The sequence below is a fragment of the Diadema setosum genome, chromosome 6 (genome assembly GCF_964275005.1).
Source record: "Diadema setosum chromosome 6, eeDiaSeto1, whole genome shotgun sequence".
NCBI classification, from domain to species: domain Eukaryota; kingdom Metazoa; phylum Echinodermata; class Echinoidea; order Diadematoida; family Diadematidae; genus Diadema; species Diadema setosum.
In genome coordinates, this window is record NC_092690.1 from 20,051,117 (window position 1) to 20,067,533 (window position 16,417).

Sequence of the window (16,417 nt, forward strand, 5' to 3'; positions counted from 1 at the left end):
AATATTGAATATGAGAGAGAGAGAGAGAGAGAGAGAAAGAGAGGAGAGAGAGATACTTGAAATGGAAACATACATACAGAATGTAGGCTGGTCTACCATAAAGAAACCAACAAAACTTGCTTACATGGGACATATGGGCATTGTCTACGGTTACGGTTTACTGAGAAAATAATGTTATCTCCTAATATTTAACTTTACCTCGTTTTTCTTTTCTTTTTTATTTCGCATTGGAAAAAGTTAGGGTGCATAGTATTCTATTTTTTTTTTTCAATGCTACATGTAGACTACTTCATTCTGTGTCTGCTTTGGGTAGAAATTGCATTCATCTTTCTGGAGTCCCATTATTATCTACGCTGTATTATGTATTGTTTTTTGATGGAGTTGAAATCCATTAAGAGGTATGGGAAGAGTGTCTCAAGTGCAAAAACAAAAAAGCTTACTCCAACAAGTTTCACATGGTACATGTGGCTACAATTATTTATGTGTTTTTATTTACTTGATCTTTATAATGTCTTGAAAATACGTGTTAATATGTATCTCGCAGTTTTGTTTGCATTTGCATGCAGTGTACTTCTTTGTAAACATGTGTGTATGCGTGTTTGTGTTTTTCACATGTATGTTCAAAATGAATGTGTGATCGGAGTAGAAATGCCCCACTGACATCAATTTCCACTATATTTCTGTAATGTTAATGTAAAAACAAGGGTGAAAAAACAACAACAAACAAATCATCAATCATCATCAATTCCATCCTAGACTATAATTACGTTTTATATAAACACTTTTATTGCTACACGGTTACGGGTTGCAAAAACACATTACATCTTGAACGTGTAACAGTGCCTGGATGCGCTGTAAGGCTTGTACAAACATGACTGTATTCATTTCAAAGAATGACCTTGTTCGTTTCACTTCAGCCGTATATCATAGCCAAACACTCGAGCATGTAAATCTTTAGAATATACAGCTTTGTCATAGACCTTCACCTTCACATACAGAGGAAAAAACAATAGAATAATTCTATATACACATAAGATGTTGAATAGAATTGGGTTGATTGTCAGGACAGAATGTTTGCTTTATACGTTGAAGCTCTATCGCTTCTTTCTGGTGGGTGTCAACACGTGGATAGATTGTCGGCTGAAGTAAGAGAATTAATATAATGCGGGTATTGAAATTACATTTACGAGGGAAAATGAATCATTTGGTTTTGGGAGTATTAACAATTTGCTTTGAAGTGCATTACTAGGCTTTTAAGAAATGAAATTAAAGCGAATAATACATCATTTTGATTTATGTAAAGGAAGCATGATGTAATATCATAACAACGACAAAATCATTGCAAGAAATAATCATAAGCTGCAAGTATTAAAAAAAATGATAAATGCTGTCCGTTAAACCTGTTTTCTTTATATGTGAGATATGATGGTCAGGTTAACGATGATTCATTGCCCGTTCTTCAAAATGGTGTGTTAGAAATACTCACTGTATTATTTGTGTAGGTATCTTTGATGTGGAATAGTAAATATCTCAGTGAAAAAAACAACAACAACAACAAGAAAAACAACATAGTGTTCCATGGGAACACAATAACTTAACATAGTATTAAAGTTTAACACAAACAAACATTATTTTCATGATTATTTTCTCCATTTGACATGCACGACAAACAACATGACCCATCATCTTCTTCCTGCCTTACCACTCACACACACAAATATAATATACTCAAACACAGAGACAGACAGACAAACATGAAATGAGCATACACGCCAGTTTACACATAATTACACACGCACATACACATTATCCACTCCTAAATCGGATTTACTCTGTTGTCATTTCCGATATATCTATATCATGCATTTCTTTTTCTTTCTTTCTTTTTTTTTTACAAAAGGCCAAATTCATTCACAATTTGAAATACAAATGATATTAATCATAATGTTGTCATGACACCGATGATTTCATAGAATACTCAATCATATCATTCATATTATTAAGACTTGAACGGAAAGACACCAGCTTTGGTAAGAGATAGCCTTTTGCAAAGGCAGCCCCGCTATAATTTGAGGACACGCACACAGACACTGTGACAGCGCGCGAGCTGTGACCGTGTGCGTGTCCTCAAATTATAGCGAGCTGCCTTTGCAAAAGGCTAGATGAGAGACGGGCCAAAACTTTGGGACTATGAGCTGTTAAAGGGGAATAGTTTCACGTACATGACTCACGCGCGTGCCTGTAAAATGCGTATACAGCTGTAAGTGACAGGATTTGGGCAAAATACTTTATTTTAAATTTCATAATTGGGGCAGTTATGAGTGGAAACTCAGAAAACGCTTTGCACATCTAAATACGTCAGTATTCATTCTTCATTGTGACGGTGAAAACTCAGTTTCGGTATTTTACTTCCTAGGGGCCCTTCTCTCGCGTCGCGGCTCGTATCTATTGTCAATGAGAAAGTAAAAAGGTATACATAAAGGAAGACCACTTGTCAGTACAATATCTTATCCCAGCACTGCGCACACGTCCAAGATTATACACGGATCTTGTATACCGATAACCTCTTTTTTATTATATTCTCCTTCTTCTTCTGTACCTCATAAACTTTAGGAAATAAAGCCGCCCACGTGTTTGGTTCTTTGTGTGTGTGTGTGTGTGTGCGCGCGTGTTTTTCTGTACACAACGAAGGAGCATTTAAAATTATGTAAGATGACAGTATTGTACACATACACATTATAAAGCCGAAAAATCTTAACCATCTTTTTTTTTTTCCTTTTTATCAGAGTCAAGGCTCTGCAACAATGTTTAAACAGATCTAGGAAAACTAATTTGATGACGATTCAAGTCACAGTGAATCGTTGTGCACATTTCGTCATTAACTGTTTACCGGCGACTGTCGGTTCGTAAATTGTTATGTCTTTGCTGTGTTTACTAGAGCCCCTATGAACCTATGTCATCATTAGACCTCGATGGGGAATTTCGGGACGCGCAAGCAAGAATCCGTCCACCAAGACCCAAAATCGGGCAAAGCTTCAGCTTGGTATGAGCCTGCCTCCTCCGCGGCCTCATCATCCAGAAGTTTTGCAACGACCTGACAAAGCTGCGCCGACTGCAAAAGCCACTGCTCTGTTGTCCAGTAAACTGATCCTATCTTCTTCCACTCAAACTATCGGTTGTATAGATCGTCCCGTTTATCCAGGAGGATGATATAGTTTGCAAGTTGTCTCATACTCTTAAAGTCCTGTACATGGATAAAGGAATTAGGGGGCGCTACACTCTCGTAATCTTTCCCGGGAGGTCCAAAGACCACTGATACCAGGTCTGCAGGTAGGCGTTGTTCCAAAGCTTTTCTGTAATGTAGTCTCTACACTCACTGTTCTCTAAAGCCAGGTAGAATTTGAAGTTCCTCAGGACATTCTTACATTTCTGAGAGTCTTTCCCATAGGGGCAGCCCTCCTGTCTGTCACCGCACTTGCCAAGCATACCTACGTCGAGAAATTTTACCAGTTCTCTTACGAAGTTGTGACGGTTCCAGTGATTAGATGGGGCGTTACACTTGAGGCCAACCAAGCAACCTGTCGCGTGCGGCCGGCAGCCCAATTCACAGAGACTTTTTCCGCGATTGAAGTTCGATTGGGGTCAAAGAATCCAAACATACCGTATAAGTGGGACTCTCTAGACCGATACGTCATGAAATAATCATACGTTCTATTTCCCAATAGTTCTCTGGGAGGAACGATATCTCGCATGGTGTTCGCAGGACTCTCGTGGGAAAAGAAGGTCCACTTCTGTCCAGGAGGTCGCACTCGCAGCATCTTACCCCAGTTCCGGCCCGATAAACTACGCGGTATGACGGCGTGGCTCCTGTGAAAGTGGTCGATTCTGGTATCCACCACCAGTCGGATACCGCAAGCCAGTCCTGGGCAAGGGTAGTGCCCAGTGTCCTTCACTCTGTTATTGCTCCAGACATGCACCTGACTTACGCACTGGAGTTTTGCAAATGCCTTCGGTACAATAAAGTTGGTAACAATGGGGTAAAGGTCTTTGCGAGAAGCGCCGGACATATCAAGGTCTCTTGATGGTAACCATTCTTGCTGATACTGCAGAGATGATCTTACATGCTCCAAGAAATTCGAATAGCGGCGGTAATTGGGGGATAGGCCATTCGCTCTGAGAGATGCAACGGTAGTGTTAAGGTCTCTTGATGATAATCCTTCTTCCTGATACTGCAGAGATGACCTTGCATGCTCCAAGAAATTCGAATAGCGGCGGTAATTGGAGGACAGGCCATTCGCTCTGAGAGATGCAACGGTAGTATTAAGGTCTCTTAATGATAATCCATCTCGCTGATACCGTAGAGAGGATCTTGAATGCTCCGAAAAATTCGACATGCGGCTGTTGATTTGAGGGTAGGACGTTTACTCGCAATGTCTGGTTTTTCAACTCCCAAAATTTATCGTCTTCACTGGGCGAGCAGCTTTTAGTAACCCCTCTGGTAAATCCATTCTGGAATGCGAGTTCCACCACCCACAGGAGCAGCGTAAGGAGCGTAAAGACTGCGAGTGTGTGTCGATTCATGACCATGGCTTCCTTGAGCGGCGTTTGTCCTATAATATAAACTGGTAGCAAAGCAAATGAAACGAAAGTGTGTCATCAGTGTCTGAGTTTTCTTATCAGTTTTGATACAAACGAAAATTCAAGGATATGCTAAATTGCCTCTATAAAAGAGGAATCTAAATTCCATACTTACTTAGGAACCTACTGGAATCGAATAAGTAATCGTCGAATAAACAGGACTGCTAAGGTCAAGGTGGTAGAGTCACAACAATCTTACTCCATCACCAGCTCTGCCTGCAAGCTTCATTCAAAACCGTTTACAACTTATTATTGTTTCCTTGGCAGAGATAACAACGATTAAAAAAAAAAAGAGAGAAACTCATATGTGACCATGCATCACAAAACAAACAAAAAGTCCAGACATGGATGTTCAGTTATGGACGGATTCTGAAAGAGCAGACTCTAAGCTTTAAAATGATATATAAATTAATTCATATGGACTCCCCTAACCTATCTAGATACTGGATAGAAAGCACACTCAGGAAAAGTGTGAACTGAAAAAAGAGGCTCTAAAGTACAGGGTCTATTCAAGCACTTAATCTTTACAAAGCCGTGCTAGCTGTGTGATGAAAGGGACAAAACACAGGATGCAAACCACTGGAGCATCAACAATGAAGGGATTATCAGATTATGCTAAAATTGAGCAAGTTCTATCATCATATTCTGTCCATGATTAGTGCCAACTTTCAAAGCAGTAGCATTATCCTTTCAAAAGTTATTAGGCTTGAAAGTGAAGAATATGCAAATGATTTCATGAAATCATTCTACTCCCCCCCCCCCCCAAAAAAAAAGGGTTGCAGAAAAAGAGGTAAAAACACACTTTCCCATTCATGTTATGATTCCAAAGTAAAGAATGTTGTAGAAGAAAGATCGTTTTGTGATACACGGTCACATATTTGTTTTTCCTCCGATTGAACTCTTTTGAAAAACAAACAACAACAACAACAAAAGACGTTCTTGTAGGCGTGTTTGTACAATTCACTGCTTTGATAACATTGAAAGCAGTCAAATACATCCCTTGATTGTTTAGAGAGAAAAGAATACAATGATGAATTGAAGGGGGAAAAGTCAGCACAATCCAGAACAATCAAGGGCATCAGTTCATTCTGGGAACAAATTGACGGGTGGAAGATTGCAAATAATTATTAGCAAACACAGAAACATAATTATTCACATACGTTGTACATAGGCCGGCAAACACAATCTCACGGCCCTGGTGAGGGTCTACATTGATTTAGACAAGGAACACGTATTGTTTGGACAATCAACGAAACAAACGGACTAGCATACTAAAAGTGAAATGAGAAGAATTGTAACTGTTTGTAACCATGGTAACTGCATCATTCTTTCTTTTGCATCACTCGTACGATGTCAAACATACAGTATGTGCCCCCCCCCCCCAAAAAAAAGAAGAAAATACAATCGCATTTCCGCAGTGGTAATTTCCAATATGAATAAACTGTTTGAATGCTAATTCAGGGTCTAAGTAGCATCTAAGATAGCATCTTACCTATATTTCTTTTTTTTTTTAAACCCAATTCAATTGGGTTAAGCGGTCACAGACAAATGTGGATCGTGGTAAAGCATGTCATGAGTCTGATTCTTCCAAGTTTAGCACTTGGTTGCTCTTGGAACTATGAATACAAATGACAAACTGGGAGGGAAGGGATTCCTGAAATGCTCTACAAAGATCCTTATTTCTCTTTGACCACTAAAGAAAATTGGATGGGGATTTTTGCAAGATATGGGTAATAGGTTGTAGTTTCATTTCGTGAAATTCTATTTGGATTGATTCACTATAATCGTGGCGGAGGGTCCTGTTGTATTTTTTTTTTCTTTTTTGCGGGGTTGGGGTGGGGAACATACGGTTTAACGTTAGAAATGGATCACTACAATAATTATAATAATGGTACAATAATCCCAAGCTTAATGCGGGTTATTATGTTCCCCATCATACTGAATGCATATCATAAATCTTCGGAGTCTCTGTATCAACCTTCTGCGTGCCCCACTATGAAAATGTAACTTGTGCATATTATTTTACTAATTGGTCTGGAAATGGCTGATTGGCATTATGATAAATAAATCCGATGTTTAAATGCAATCAACCAATGAGCTCTTGTCACGATGTCCCCATGGGCCAAAGAAACACACTCACGCACACATGACAACAACATACTTAAACCTGGTTGAGTTCGGGGTTGGGGCCGGAATAAAGGTCTCCCTGTAATGGTGTGATGACTTCGCTGTGAAGTGACCTTGACGTTCATCCGAACGATGGCTGCTGATGACTGCTATGTCCCGGGTCTTCGGGTGGATTCGACCGACTCCCTCAGGCTGCTGAAACGGAGAAACATCAGTCCCGGAAATAAAACCTATTTAATTAAAAGAACACCAGAAAGTGAAACCAAATGCTTATCTCAAACCTTATGTTTCGTTACATGATATTATTTCTTGGGCTTACACATTCATAATATACACGCACACTTTCTGCGTTCACATTGTCCCCCGCGCCGCGGGGAAAGTCCCGAGCTGTGGGACTTTCTCCTCCAAAACCATAATGTGAACGCTCGCTGGGACTTGTCCCCTCGTCCCCGCGAATCAAGTCGGGTACGGGGACAAGATTTGGAGGGGAGAGCGACCTTGGGGCGAAATTGATAGCGTCCAGCTGTGGTCATCAAATGTGCGCATGCGCTATGCCTGGCAGAGCTCGCCCCAAGCCCCAATTGCCCCCACAGCTCGGGGACAGATGAGATACCAATGTGAACGGTCAGTCGTAAAAAAGATAAGATCTCTTGAGGCTGTCCCCGCGACGCGGGGGACAATGTGAACGCGGGGATAGTCACCAGTAAGTCCATGTACATCTAGCTCTCTATATGCATGCCCCACTCAGTCGACGGGGTATACCAACTTCGCATATTCTGCTCAAAAGCACAAACCCGCCCAAACCGATTGATAAATCGCCAACTACCGCAGAGCTTGCTTCCAAAAGGCGCTAAATCCATCATTTTTCAATGGATTTAGCGCATTTTGGTTGAAAGCTCTTCATAATCTATTATTGACTAGCAAGCAGTGTTCCCTATTGGATTTGCATGTAAAGTTTAAAGGCATAATTTACCATTTGCAGATGAAACTAAAACCCAGCATTAGTGCTTTAAAATAGTTCTAAAATGTGAGTTAGGGATAGAAACAACCACTGTATAAATTTGAATCCATATAATCGATGTTAAGTATTGTTAAATACACAAAATGTGAACAATAGTTATAATAAGAATGCTTCCTGACTAAACCGTCTACATTTATGATTTACTGAGAAAAATACTGATATATCCTTATATCTTAGGATTTATTGCAAAAATTTTATATTTTAGGATGTTTTGTGATACAACAGATGTACACATATGTATCAAAGGTGATATCTTGAAATTTGTTTTAAATCACTGTTCTCAAAGGTAAACTGGACCTTTAATTTTCTGTCACTGTTTTGTGTACAGAAGTCAAGCCTGTTCAACAATGTAGTTACTGGTCACTTGAAAGAAAAAGAGTCATTGATTTGCCATACAATTTACATCAAAGCAAAGATTTGCATTTTTTCTACAACTTTGCTCACTACATGTCAAACTTAACAAAAATCTATGAAAATTGCATAAATTTGAAAAACAAAATGTTTTCCCTTGGCATAAATGCGTTGGTGTCTCAGAATAATGTGACACACCAGGGGGTTTCCACCATGGCCGTAAAGAGATAGAAATATAGGATTTGCACTCCAAAATAATATAAGCCATCATCTGCTTTTAATCCGACTTTGTTTACAGCCACTGCCGGTTAGCACGTACCAGTGAATTTGAATAAATCCGTTTTTTAGGCCAGATAACGTCCAGATTATGCATAAATTATAACAAAATACAGTCAATTCCTGTAAGTTCTGATTCATCCACGTAACGTTCAGTAAAGGTACAAAATTAAATCAATCCATCTGGACTTACTGTTTTATTTCTCAGAACGGTTTCACGTCCGTCCCATCCTGGACGCTCCATCAGTTCGTCTGATTTGATGGCAGGAAGGCGTCTTTGTCGGTTGGCGCAGACGTACTACCGACCTTTAATTGTTCCTCGACGACTGACTCCGAACGATAACGTCGGCAGTGCATCTGCACCGATTGGCAACGACCCCTTCCCGTCATCAAATCAGACGAGCTGATGAAGGGTCCAGGATTGGACGTGAAACCGTTCTCGGAAATAAAGCAGTAAATCCAGATGCAATTGAAGACCTGAATATAAGAACGATCCAAGTCCAATTTTTGGCCAAATACAGTTTAGCACGGGAAATTGTAGCTTATGCATGGACTCATCTTATGTATAAATGATAAATCCTAATTACCCCCGGAAGTGCCTGAAATGAATGAGTGAAAACTTATATGAATGTAAGAATGACCCAAGTCCAGGACTTGGGTCATTTTTACAGTCATATTATAGCGCCCTCTCTCAACGCTTCTCTCATTCTAATACAGCAGCCTATACTTTATACGATTCAAAGAACGAGCCAAGTCCATATGATTCAAAGAACGACCCAAGTCCATCACAAAAAAAAAAAAAAAATGGCCTCTCCACAATTAATATAAATGTTAATTGTTATAATAAGATATGTTAGAATTTGTGTATACAATGTTGCCTTCCCATCACAGTTGAGAAGAATATTATTGGACAAATAATAAAGATATGAAGGGTTTTTTTTTAAGTTTACTCGAAATGATCTTCCATGGACTTGGGTCGTTCTTATATCCAGATACTCAATTGTTTAATTTTGTACATTGAACAAAGATCAAAATACGTAAAAAGATAACATAAGTGCATAACCTTGTTTATTGTTTATCAAATTAAAGATTTTGTCATTGCATTTTTCACATGTATTCCACTCGTCCTCGAAGTAATTTACGGCATCCTTTTACTCGTTTGACTGTACGATCCCACTCTATTAGGTTCACCGGTGTAAATGAATGGAATTTGATAAGTACTGCTTTGAAATAAAGCACAATGTTACTTTCTCTAGGTTTAGTGCTTATTGAAGTGCTCTCTCTCTCTCTCTCTTTAACAGTTAGCTATGACTGAGTAGACAATGTTCTTTTATCTATCCTGTCTTCTGTCCTTATGTATACTGCATGTGTGTGTGTGTTTAGTGTGTGTGTGTGTGTGTGTGTGTGTGTGTGTGTGTGTATGAGTGCATATAATATGTACGTATATATTGATGTGATGGTGTTTGGTTTATCTACTTCATTTCACACAAAATCATTTGTAAATTGCTATTGTTAAAGGTAGGGAATCCCATTTGCATGCCTCAAATGAAGAGTTGTATAAATACAGTGATATGTTGAAGAGAGTATCATTTTAGAAACTCCCATAAAGTGTTGAAAGTGGAAGGTAACATTTAGTACATTTTCATTGACCGTTAGATTTTCAATTGAATTTTTTTCGGGGCTCACGGTAAATTCCAGTACATTACTAGGCTACCTTTGCAGACCCATACACTGCATGTGTGTCCATCATGTATATTTTGTGAAGAAAGTTCATCAAAACTTATAAACATTTCTATACATTCTTGCCACACACTCTATATGTTATTACATCAGCTCTTATACTTTTAGATTTGTGTTTATAGATTAAAAACAAATACAGAAGACTGCAACAAAAAGGCTTAAGTGTGGCTGACACACAGAACTACTGAGTAGTTGAGTTTTGTGCATTATTCAAATTGTAGATAACTGTTGACTTCCAAATTTCTCAGCAGTGGCCTAAACAAGTCCCCTGAGGTTCATATTTAATGTTTTGCTGCATTTTGGGAGGTCTGTAAAAGGTATCCCCTACCTTTAAGTATATAGTATGTTAACTGTGTAGGCAACCTAATACAAGCACAAAATGCTTTCAAGGCTGCCTGGCTCTCATTGTAAATACCATTATTATATATGTTTGTGTTTTATTTTGCCGAATAAATGGCCTAAATTGGCCTCAATCAATATATCTATCTATCTATCTATCAATCAATCAAACTTGTCATTAGCCATTCTACCACCACAAACTCAATAACGAATTGATTTAAAAGCATACAACAATACTTTTATGTAATTATCAACGAACCTTCCAAAAATTATGTTTAACTTACCGCAGCAGATGGATGAGTTGTCTAAGTGAATTGGCGACTCCAAACGACATTTGTTATATATACATACATTTTGACTCCAAAAATTGGTGCAGCGACAACCGGCATTACTTGTGAGTTAACTCCGGCAGGTGGATATACTGCTAGAGGATGAATACTTGACTTCCAGGCAACGTAATATCAGAAACCAAATTGCATGTAATCTGCACAAACGGAAGGATTACATGTTGTCTCGACGAAAGCAGTGAACATAATGCTTGCCAATATACCAAGCCTTGCCTTACCTCTCATTAAGCCAGTTCGGAGATAGCTTATGTGTACATGGGTACAAATAGTAGAGCAGATAAGCCGAAAAATTGTGCAAAATTTGACTAAAGCATGAAACTTTCACCAGTGTTAGTACATGTTATAAGATTCATTTTAAGATCGGGAGGTAAGTTCGAATTGACCTCTGATGACCTCCAAAGGTCAATGACCTCAAAATTTGATAAAAATTGATATTTTGCGTCATTGATTAATGTTAAATATGTTAATGATGTACTAAAAACTAATTTTTGTTACAGTGGAATCGTCTTCATGTTCCGTAGAACACTGAAAGGTTTCTACCTTTGACCTCTGATGACCTCCAGAGGTCAATGACCTCAAAATTTGATAAAAATTGATTTTTGCGTCATTGATTTATGTTAAATATGGTAATGATGTACTAAAAACTCATTTTTGTTACAGTGGAATTGTCTTCATGTTCCATAGATCCTTGACAGGTTTCTACCTTTGACCTCTAATGACCTCCAGAGGTCAATGACCTCAAATCATCAGAATTTTGATATTTGGTGCAATTTGTTGATGATAAACATAACGATGTCCTAAAAATTCATTTGTGTTACAACTGAATTGTTTTCCTATTCCTCAGATCAAGGGAAATTATTTACACGTCTGTGCCTTTGACCTCTGAGGACTGTGACAGGTCAATGACCTCAAAATATCAAAATATTGATATTTGATGTATATTCAATGGTTAACTGTATACCTGGTGTGCAATCATGCATTATGCTATTAGCATAACATTATTTTCTGCTACAGTAGAAGTGTCATTCCACATTCCACAGAACATTGGTCATTACCCTCTGTATATCCAACTTTTACCTCTAAGGACAATATGAGGTCAGACTTTTAGAATATCACTAAAAAAATTTGTAGGATTGCAAATATTGACGTTTGGCTTCAATGGCTTAATCCTAAATGTTTAATCATGTACAAATCACGCCTTGACGTTATAATCAAAGTATGTATCCACATTCCACAAAGCATTGGTTCATAGTAACAGGTCTCAGGAATGTGAGCGGTCAATTACTTCAGAAATGAAGCTTACGTGTCTTCAGTGATGGCAGTGACCTCAAATATCATATTTATGTTTGGGTTAGTTATGCAGACTAGCTTGCATGAAATTATGTGCAACATTATCCAATTTGCACTGGACAAAATTTGTACGCTTAAACATGGAAGGTGGGGAGAGGAGTACCATATTTTGGGTTGATGCTTAATAGTTTGTGAACAGGCATATGGCAAAGTCCCTTGACCTGCATGAAAGGGTGACATATGCTAACCAGAAAGCAACAGGCCCACCTCATCAGATGTACGTCACGAGTCAAACAACCCGAGTCGTACAGCCCATGAGTTACGCAGCCCACGAGTCATACATCCCGTGACCTAAACACTAGATGAACAAGGTCAATGAGCTCGACATAAAATATAATAGGCCCACAAGCTGTGCGGTCCGCGAGCTCGACACTCGAGAAAACAAGGCCCACGAGATTAATATATGTATTACATCAGAAAGCTTAATCTATTCAGTTCAGGTCTTTGTGGACCTCCCCCTCCCCCCATGTGTCGGACTCTTATGGGCCTGGTTTGCCTAAGTGTCAAGCTCATGGGCAATGCTACCTAGTTTCGAGCTGGCGGGCCTGTGTTGGTCAGTGTCAAGCTCGTGGGCTGTATGGTTTCGGTGAATGACTCATGGTCCTGGAGCATACAGTGACGTCATGGACCATCTGGAAAGCGACATACTGTGAGGCATAACATGCATTCCACATGAAGCAACCCTGTGTCTTGCAACTTGCTATAAGTCATCCAATTAAGTTTGGGTCATTACGTCAGGCAATTTTAGGCATTTTTTCAATGACCTCTTTAGGAACCTCAATTCCAAATAAGAGTAGAACTACTATTTACTCTAATTGTCTTCTTTATGCTCCATACTCCTTAACACTTGGGCCTGGCCAAGAGTTGTGCCCAAATGCCCAAATATTGGTTGTTTCCACTAATGGCCGCCATCCGGTTTGCATCCAATGTGTGAATCAGGGTACGCTGGCAGCGGGTAATATCACCTGCATGATCCGGTTAAGACTCTCTGCCAGCAAGTGATGATTCAGTGTAACCTGCTGAAATTGGTCTAGATCTATACCCTCGATCTCTTTCAAGACAGGGCAGCATCTGCGTCTTCAGTGAAGCACGCGATTGAGCCTACGTACATTGCACGGATCGGCACACAGATCTCCTCCACGACTAAACTAGATAGACATCCTGAGGTCAGACCAGCGTTCTTATAGGTGCACAGCCACTGTATGCGATCATCAGAGTCTTCCAATGGCAATATATAAACAGTTTGGGTGAAGGCAATCTTATCTCTATGATGAGTGCATTGCACATAGAGTACAGGATGCACGAGATGATTAGAAAGCTTCTTTTTGACTCGCGGGATAGGCTACAATCCTTTCTCAGGCAGAGGTAAAGGCAGAGGCATGGAAAAAATCAAAATGCATGTTTACGTATTTTACGTGGAATCAGTTCCTGTCTGTTGTCTTGGAAGAAATGCATTAATCTTGCAATGTTGTTGTTTATTATTTTCCCTCTCCATCACGAGTATATATGGGACGTGTTGATCAAATTTTTTGTGATGTCGGAAAATGCGAGGCTGTATTGCAGGTGGCCTATTGCAGCTAGGTGGCCTTCAATTTGTTTTTCACAGTATATTGGCATGTTTAACAGACTGTAACTAACCAAGATGCCTCTTGAAATGTTTAAAAAACTTCTGCTTGATTTTACATGAGCGGATGATTATCAGTTGTCTTTCTGCTTTTTCATCTTGTGTGAAACAAAGTATTGTTTCTCTTGAAAATATTAATTGCCAATTAATCTGCACTTACTGTTGGTGCTCTATCGGCCCTATAAGACATTCAAACCCACCTTCAGCCTAGACATCCGTAGGCGTTGTGGTGTCGAGCGGGATCTGAACATCTCTCTTGAAGCGAGATTTCTCTTTTCTTTTCTTTTCCCCAACAATAATGTGAAACAAAGATATCCGTAGGCGTTGTGGTATGTAGACGTGGTAGAGCGAGACTTCTCTTCTCTTTTCTTTTCTTTTCCCCACTAACAAACAAGTTTTAGCAGGAAACATAGAAGCATTCGCACATACTGTTTACATTTCCCATCACATGCTTTTAACATCGGAATTTTCATGTACACATTTTGCCTGGAAAAGAATTACCATGAACTTTTCAACACAATACATGTTCAATAGAAGCCATTTGGTTCATATATAATTTACTCGACAGAGTGATTTATAGGGGCCTACTTATCACTGTCCACGCACTCGAACAGTTTTCGCTAAAGATACAAGTATGTTCACAAGACTGCAAACAGTAGAATGATTTGCCCCTTAAAGGGACTGTACAGTACTGGTTGAGGTGGGGATTCGTGTTTTGAACATTCCTAAGTGAGATAATGAAAAGCCTCTTATGAAATATGAAGGAGTATGTAATTTTAAGAAGGATTCAACGTTTATTTGATGAAAATTGATTTTCAAATGGCTGAGATATCCAAAAAAGTGCTAATAATAAAAGGCGACATGCCACAACTTTATTAGGATCTCTTTGTTTCACCTTGTTTTTGGATATCTCGGCCATTTCAAAACCGATTTTCATCAAATAAACTTTTGATACCCCTTAGAACTGCATGCTCTTTGACATCTCATAGAGTGGTTTGTGAATATCTCGCAAAACGTTAAAAGCTAAATCCTCACCTCGACCAGAACTGCACACACCCTTTAACATATCAGACTATTAAATCTCTTGAATTAAAGTCATTCCTCTTAAATGATTACTCTCGGTCGACGAGTGAGGTCCTCGTCACGCTGTCAGTATTCCCTTCGTCACCATCACTCCACTTTGTATCAGTCTAACAGGGCGCTTCAACATCTCCGATGACACCAGTTGACTATATGGAGTTTGTAATTGCACTCCAAATTGGCGTAAACCAAAGTTTTGTCTTATCGTGACTCATACATGTAGTTTTTCCTAATGTCCTGCTGCTCGCCGGTTCAGTCATGACAGTCAGATCCTCATCACATTCACAGCGTAGGTAGATGGTGCATTCAGCGTCGTTAAAGATTACTTGGTTGACTTGGAGGGGGGGGGGCATGATGTACCAAGAAAGGGGAACTCCTGACTTTATCTCTGTAGTCTCCAACTATTCTCAAAGTTCCTCAAAATTCCAAAATACTCTGCAGCCTTTGCTTCAAGTTTCAAGTTCAAGTTTATTTCATATTTCCACTTTCTCAGTGATGGGATTACAAAATGATTGACAATAAAACAAAAGTACAAAATATATACAACCATATCTTATGTTTGAAAAAAAAAGACAAACAAACATTACACACAAATATAAATGGTCATTATCATCTGAGGATATCACAAACCAGTGTCAGAAATATGATGGGGCCTACATAAAAGCAGTGATGCTTGTAAAAACTGTAGGTTCCCGAATTTATAGGGGTGAAATTATACGGAGAACGGACATGTTTATCTCGACCAACTTAAATTGTACCAGTGCAAAATCAGTATTAAGAACGAACTATCGAACCACATGAATACGTTATCGCTTAAACGAGACTGTACATATTTCGCCGTGTTTAAAAAAAAAAAAAAAAAAAGGTGCTATAACGGTATCGTTAAATGACTTGGAGCTGCGGACAAAGGCAAAAGACTGGGGGTATTAAAAAATAAAAAATAAAAATGACTCCACATGAAATAAGTTTTAACTGCGAATCATAGCCGTTAATGTTGACAAATTGCTTTCTATCGGTTAAGTAACTCTTAAACCATTCGAGAGGTGTCCCGCGAATTCCATAATGACACAGTTTAGAAAATAACATTTCGTGATCTATCGTATCGAAAGCTTTAGAAAAATCAAGAAAAACTCCAATTGTATGCTCAAAATCATCTATGGCATGAGCTACCTTGTCTATAAAAGTAAGTAAAGCATGGGTTGTGTTATAATGTTTTCTGAAACCAAACTGAGAATCTGATAAAATATTATGATTTGTGAGAAATTTCAATCATTGCGTGTAAACTAACCTTTCAAGAATTTTAGAGATTGAAGTCAATAAAGAAATTGGTCGGTAATAATTCACCAAATCTTTCTGTCCCTTCTTAAAGATAGGGACAACTTTTGCAACTTTCATTTTACTGGGGACTTTACCATTAAATAAAGATTGATTAAAAATGTATGTTAAAGGAGAAAATTAATGATTTGATTCAAAACATTTTTTAAAAGAAAATTTGTAATTCCATCATATCCTGAACGTTTTTTA